Below are 6,780 nucleotides of genomic sequence, written 5' to 3' on the forward strand. Positions count from 1 at the left end.
CGTGACATCTTACGGATTTCATTTCTTGAGCAGATGAAAAATCTTCCAAGTAATTTTCCTGTTGATTGTAAGGAGTAGTTTTATTGGTAATACAAATAAAACATACCATTAAATAATATTTTAATTACTACTTATTGAAATTAAAAATTTGTTTTAATAAATTGCAATTGTTTAATTTAAACGACGAGTATACACGTCAACTGTATCGAAATTAAGTTTTGGATCGACGTGTATATACTTCGAACGCAGTTAATTTATTACATTCACCTAGGCACACTTTTTACCTTTACCCTGATTTGTAGTTCAGTGGACTCCTACATAACGCGGTTAATATGTTACGCGTTCTATGAATTCGTGCTATAAGAAATCACGTTGTATGAAAATTAATCTCGTATAATGTAATTATATTTCTTTTTTCTACTTTTTATAATTATTATATTAAAATAATAAGTATAATATATATTAAGAAAATTCTTTTTTCGCAAACAATTCTTGATAACAGCGTTCAAACCCCCTCCCCAAAAAAAATAAAAAAGAAAAAAATCACTAACGATGAAAACAAAAATGTAGATTTCAATTAAAGCAAATGTAATTTTTAAATACGAGAGATTCATAAATTTGATCATATACAGCGTTGTACGAGAATTCGCGTTACATGAAAAAAGAAAAATTAGTAGTCGCAATATCATTCAACGTGTTATAGGAATTTACATTAAAAAAACTCGTATTATCTACTATATATATATATATTACAAAAATAAATTAACGAAATATCTCAACCAGGAAAGAAAAAACAGAATTCTTACAAAGTAAAATCAATGATTATTTTCGAAAGAAATTCTTCAAAAGTTTGTAATCTTTTTTTTACCTCGATCGTTTCCAATAAAATATGAATTCCGATGATCTACCAACATTCTATTGCTATCTATCTTTCATATTATTTTTTTATTCTTTTCGTTTCTTTTTAAAATGAAACTTTTTTCTCCTCCTTTATTTTTCCCTTTCTCATATTTTCGGTACTTCCGCTTGCTTCGTCTTCTTGGCTCGAGATGGTCGTCGTCGTCGTCGTCGCATTCGTTGTAGGGGAAGTGGAAGTGGAAGTGGAAGTGGAAGTGGAAATGGCAGGGGTGGGGTGGGTTGAGGAAGAATGGAGGGGGGAGGGAGGGGAATCACAAGCTCGTCGTTGCATTCTCTCGGAGTAGGTTCTCTCGACGAGGTAAAGACGTTCGTCAAAGTGTCGTTAAAGCAGAGCTGGAATGCCACTCGAAGTCACTGTCGAAGATGCGAGACAGTATATGCGCTTCGAAGCTTTCTAGGCAAAAGCTTCAGAGGAAAAGCTCCGCGAGCCAAAGCCTCGTGGTGAATCTTTGCTTCATAAGTACCTTACGGGGACCCATTGACGTACCCATCATTTTACATTAAGAATTTGATCTTTTTCATTTTGCCATTTTGTTGTTGTATTTTGTTTTTCTTTCACGGAATGATGGGTGTATCCTGTAGATCGGATCAGTCAGACCCAACCCCGTGGTTCACGGGTCTCATGCAAACCGGTCCGGCCCACCTAATCAGATGTTTCTTTTTTTTTAAGCTAAAAATATCTGACGGTCACGATTAAAACCTGATTCTCGGTTATTTGGCATGGGAATTCGAAAATACGATTATTCGCAATTGAAAGCTTATAATGTCAACAGTTTTGTACATATAATTATAAATAAGAGGCTTGATATAATAAATATAATTATAATTAGGTTAGATTTATATTTTAACGAATAATATTTATAAATAGAAACCAAATATTGTACTAGAAAGTTTGATAATATATTTATTCTTTTCAATATTATTGTTTAGAAAATTTTTTGAGGTTATAACTGGTGAGAATGACGTCACGGAAGCTGCCATTTTTTTTTTAAGCTAAAAATATTTGACGGTCACAATTGAAACCTGCTTCACAATTCTCGATTATTTGGCATGGGAATTCTAAAATACGATTATTCGCAATTGAAAGCTTATAATGTCAACAGTTTTGTACATATAATTATAAATAAGAGGCTTGATATAATAAATATAATTATAATTAGGTTAGATTTACATTTTAACGAATAATATTTATAAATAGAAACCAAATATTGTACTAGAAAATTTGATAATATATTTATTCTTTTCAATATTATTGTTTAGAAAATTTTTTGAGGTTATAATTGGTGAGGATGACGTCACGGAAGCTGCCATGTTTTTTTTCTAAAACCTTACTCTCCTATATTCGACATTCGAACATCAGATGTCGGCCATTTTGCATTTAATTGCGAATTGTTTGTTTATTTTCCAACCCGATAATCCTTGAATCATCGATTTTCAATCGACGCCAGTATGCTTACCGCAAAGGAAAAAGGTTGAGTACCCCTGGTGTAAATATATTTTATTATCTTTACTGTTTTACAAACCAAATTTCGGTTAAATTAATAATATATGAACGTTTTAATAATTGAATAAGTAAATTTGTTCGCGTTAAAATAACGCCCGCGCATGGTCGGAGATAATAACATTAATAAATAATATAAAAGATAACATTTATTTCTCGTGGGTAGAAAGAGAGAGAAATAGAGAGAGAGAGAGAGAGAGGGAGAGAAATGATAGGAATTAAATTGGAAAGAAAAAAATTTATCAAACGGTCGAGAATTTTTTGTACCGACCGTTACGTCGATAAAGAAGAAACAAAAGAATAGAAAAATTGAACTTTCTTTGGTTTCTATAGGGTGAGTCGAAAGTATTCCTACTTGATTTTTAAATATCAATTTTGTTTCCCATTAAAAGCTTTTTATAGGTTCGCAATTAGGGTTGTAGTTTCATGGAATGTTATCGTTGGAACAATAAACCTATTTTAGAATAGGTTTATTTTTATTTAATAATAAATTTAATAAATTAATAATTTTTTTTATTATATTTCTTATAATGATTTTTTTAAATATTTATTCGACAAATTTATTAATTGGTGGAATAAATTTATTTTATACAGATTTATATTCTTTTTATTTAATTTTAATGAGTTTATGAATTGTTGGATGTTTAATAATAATAAATTTAAGAAATTTTTTAAAATTTTTAATTTTTTTAATGACAATAGTTTTATTTTTGTGTTTTTTAACATTTAACATAATGATATTTTTATTTAATATAATGATGTTTTATTAAAAAAGAATAAATGATCTTAAAAATTTAGTAAGAAGACTTTTGACCTTAACTGTAAGAATAACAGAAAGAAAGAAAGATAGAAAGAGAGAGAAAAAGAGAGAGAGAGAGGGGGGGGAAAGGAAGAAAAAGGAATGCAATTTTTATCTTCAACTACAAACCTTATTATTTGCATTCGCAAATGTTGCGTGTGCACGTACGGGGGAAGAAGAATCGCAAAGTGAATATTAATTTGTCTGACCGACCTCCCCCACCCTCCCCCTCCCCCTCCCCCCTCCCCGCCCCTCTCCAGAACGAGGAAATTATTCGTTGGGTTCTTGCACTTCGTGCCGTCACGTTCCGAGCGATAACGAACCATCGATATAATTATAATTAATCTCTCGAAATATTACTTTTTCTTTCTCCGGTAATTTCCTATCGGTTCCGAAGGTATCCTTTTTCTTCATTTTTCTTGTATTCGTTCTTAAAAAAAAGAAAAACAATCAATAGAAATTAATTTTCAATTTAAAATTAAACGAATAGAAACGATTTGAACGATTTGTTAATAAGAAAACAACGAAAAGTGAAAAATAATATATATAAAAAAAAATTAAACACACAAACACACACAACACACACACACAACACACACAGACACACACACACTCTCGGACAAATTATTATACGTCGATGTAAGGTCATTTAGTGTAGTAGCAACTGATCGGTATCAGAAAATGGGGGATATTAATAAGGTTTATGTAGGTTCTACGCCAATGTAATGACTCGTAGGCCAAGTTTTGACGTTAAGAGGTACGAAGGTACGATGGCTATGAAGAAGGAATATGCTAATGCAAAATAACCGTCGTCGCTTTGTCGCTTCGTCGCCGATCATTCGAAAACGCGAGGATAATTCATAGGCGTGAAAGTGCATTGGTGCATTGGTGCATTGCCATAGGCGTACTCACAAATCTATTCTTCTCTTTCTCCCTTTCCTGCCACTAGCCAAGAGTCCCAACTAATAAATCTACTTCCGCGAAAATGTTTCCGACCAACTAAGCAACCTTCTTCTCGCATAAGCGCGCATAAATCTTCAAAACTATTGTTTCCGTGAAGACAATGATCGATGGATCCTATTGGATGGTTAATTTCATTTTCGTACTATTTTTTTCTGCTTTTGTAGTTTTTTCTTTTTTTTTGCAACAAGAATCAATATTGATTTTGAAATAACGGTAGATAATATTTTATTCTAAGTAGAATACTTCGAAAGATACCACATTTTATACATTTTTCGAATAACACATGAATTCCATACTAGGGAAATTGAGATTCTTTTAAAGCTATCTGAATTTCGAAATATTTTTTGATATCTTCGGAAGATCTAAAATGCTACTTGGAAAAGCCATGTTGCATCTGACGAAACATATAGTTATCTGAAGGAGCAACGTCTAGTGCAAAAGTTGAGCCCTTTTCGAAAAGAAAGTGTCATTTCAATAATAAACGTACGCAAAATCAAATTTGAGGAGCTGCAATTTGAATTCGATTTCAGTATTTCAGTATTTAAAAACACATATGATACGGATGCAAGTTTCCAAAAAATTCTTACGTTTATTTATAAGAGGTTTTGATTTTTGCGGATACAATAAATAAAACGACAATTTCTTGTAAATGTTTATTTTATTCGTGTAAATGTAAACACAACAAAGTATTGTCAAAATAATATTACAATTATTTATTTCAGTTCACATTCAATGCAATTTTCGGACATGGATGTTCTTTGCCGATTTAGTCAAATTTGTAGTGTACTTCGTGCATTTTAGATACAGTTCCGTTTTTAAACTTGTATCAGTTAGTATACTTCTATGTTTGCTTTTAATGTTGTTCATCGATGAGAAAAATTGTTCACAATTATTGTATGCGTATCCAAATAAGGTCCAAATTTCGAGAACTAATATCCTGGCATTTGAATTATTATAACATATTGAATAATCGATAGAAGTTCGTATGCTGAAACGGTTATAGTATTGCGAATATTGTAGTGCTAACAGCGTTATTTATGCATACATATTTTCTTTTTTTAATTTACTTTACCGACGCATTATTGATTTTTTCATTTTGGGATAACTATCGGTTCTATGATGGACGCAACAGATTTTTATGAAAAATTTAAATGCCGCATTTTGTTCAGCAAAGAGCCAAATACGGGTTTCCGATCCCTTGTCTAATGAATAGGACAGGTGGGATAAGACATCTCATTCAAGTTTCTCCAAGATTTTCTTTATTGGTTTTGCAACACGCGATCTAACATTGTCACGGAGAAAAATCATTTGGTCATGTTTTTGACGTAATTCGAGCGTTCTTTTTTCATCGATCGACTCAAATGAAATAATTGTAATCGGTAGCGCTAAACATTAATGATTCGATTGGTTCTTCTACCGACAATACCTCCAATTCACCATATTCAAACTTTTTCGACTAACCAGGGTACTCTTTGTCATTAACGTCAAAATCATTCTCTTTAAATCGTCCGAACTTATCCCTGCCAGTTGTTCCAGATAGAACATGTTCCCCCATAAACCTCCACTAGCAAACGATGAATTTCACCGGCAGATTTATTCGAATAAAAGCAGTTAAGTAATGCTTCCCGCAAATGTTCTTTTTTTTTCCTACGAAATGGGACATTTTCAATGCAATAAAAAGTTGTGTTCTTTTCATTTCGATTTAATGTACCACACTGATTATTACAGCTTATTAACAGTACTTTCGTATACACCAACGCTCACTTTTGACCATTTTAAAATAGTACAACTACTGACCTCTATTAGTAATCAGCGCGAATTAATTCAACCACCTAATATATCTCGACGATGCTGACATATAGAACAGGGGTGCTCAACTTTTTTCTTTCGTGAGCTTCATACGTTTGTCTCTTACATCGAGTAGGCCTTAACTAAACTCTCCATGATTAAAAAAGACAACATATTCAAACAAATCAACAGGTATGAAACATTAGTACCTTATTCAAACTTGATTATTCAAGCATAGCTATATTTAAACGTTAATTAAACATTTACGTGATTTTTCTTATTGACACAAATTAATAATCATTATATTAAGTCTACATTTTAGTTTACATTAAGTTTATAGGAACGATCGATCCTGATGACAAACGGGGTAGTCGTAGGGTTGATTCGGGCTTCAATTGTGACCTTCATCCAATTTTTGCGTCTAAAAAAAAAAAAGGTAAATAGGTGTAAATTCACGATTGTGCGTTTCGGGGTTGCAATTAAGGGTTGGTTGTTCGATTGTATTCGGTCCTGTCGACAATAAATTGAGTAGAGCAAATATAAAGACAATTTTAATCGGTCAATGAACATTTTTATGTCCAAATATAGTCGACAATGTTTTTCAGGAAAAATGTTTAACTCAACCTATGCGTTTATATGTAGAATAACGACATTTTATTTTATAATCGATTTTATATTAGAAGAAATAAAACGTATGCATTGGCGTTAAATGTTCCCCTGTTTTAATGGAACGATCGGAAATATGCATACACCTGTACGTATACAGATATATTATACGTGCATTTATATATAGTTACTATACTATACTATA

At 31.8% G+C, this 6,780-nt stretch overlaps 2 protein-coding genes across 3 annotated transcripts in view; one reads left to right on the forward strand and one right to left on the reverse strand.

Moving 5' to 3' along the window:
* Nucleotides 1-6,780, forward strand: part of LOC122514992 — a gene marked incomplete in the record, with an annotated part of 39,495 nt that overhangs the window by 22,879 nt on the left and 9,836 nt on the right.
* Nucleotides 5,868-6,780, reverse strand: part of LOC122514893 (leucine-rich repeat-containing protein 4B-like) — a 94,362-nt gene continuing 93,449 nt past the window's right edge. For both annotated transcript variants that reach the window (XM_043632012.1, XM_043632011.1), the window contains exon 3: nt 5,868-6,390. The gene's annotated coding sequence lies outside the window, so the exon portion shown is untranslated. The remainder of the gene's footprint in view (nt 6,391-6,780) is intronic.

Source organism: Polistes fuscatus, unplaced genomic scaffold (assembly GCF_010416935.1).
Source record: "Polistes fuscatus isolate 324 unplaced genomic scaffold, CU_Pfus_HIC Scaffold16, whole genome shotgun sequence".
Classification (NCBI taxonomy): Eukaryota; Metazoa; Arthropoda; class Insecta; order Hymenoptera; family Vespidae; genus Polistes; species Polistes fuscatus.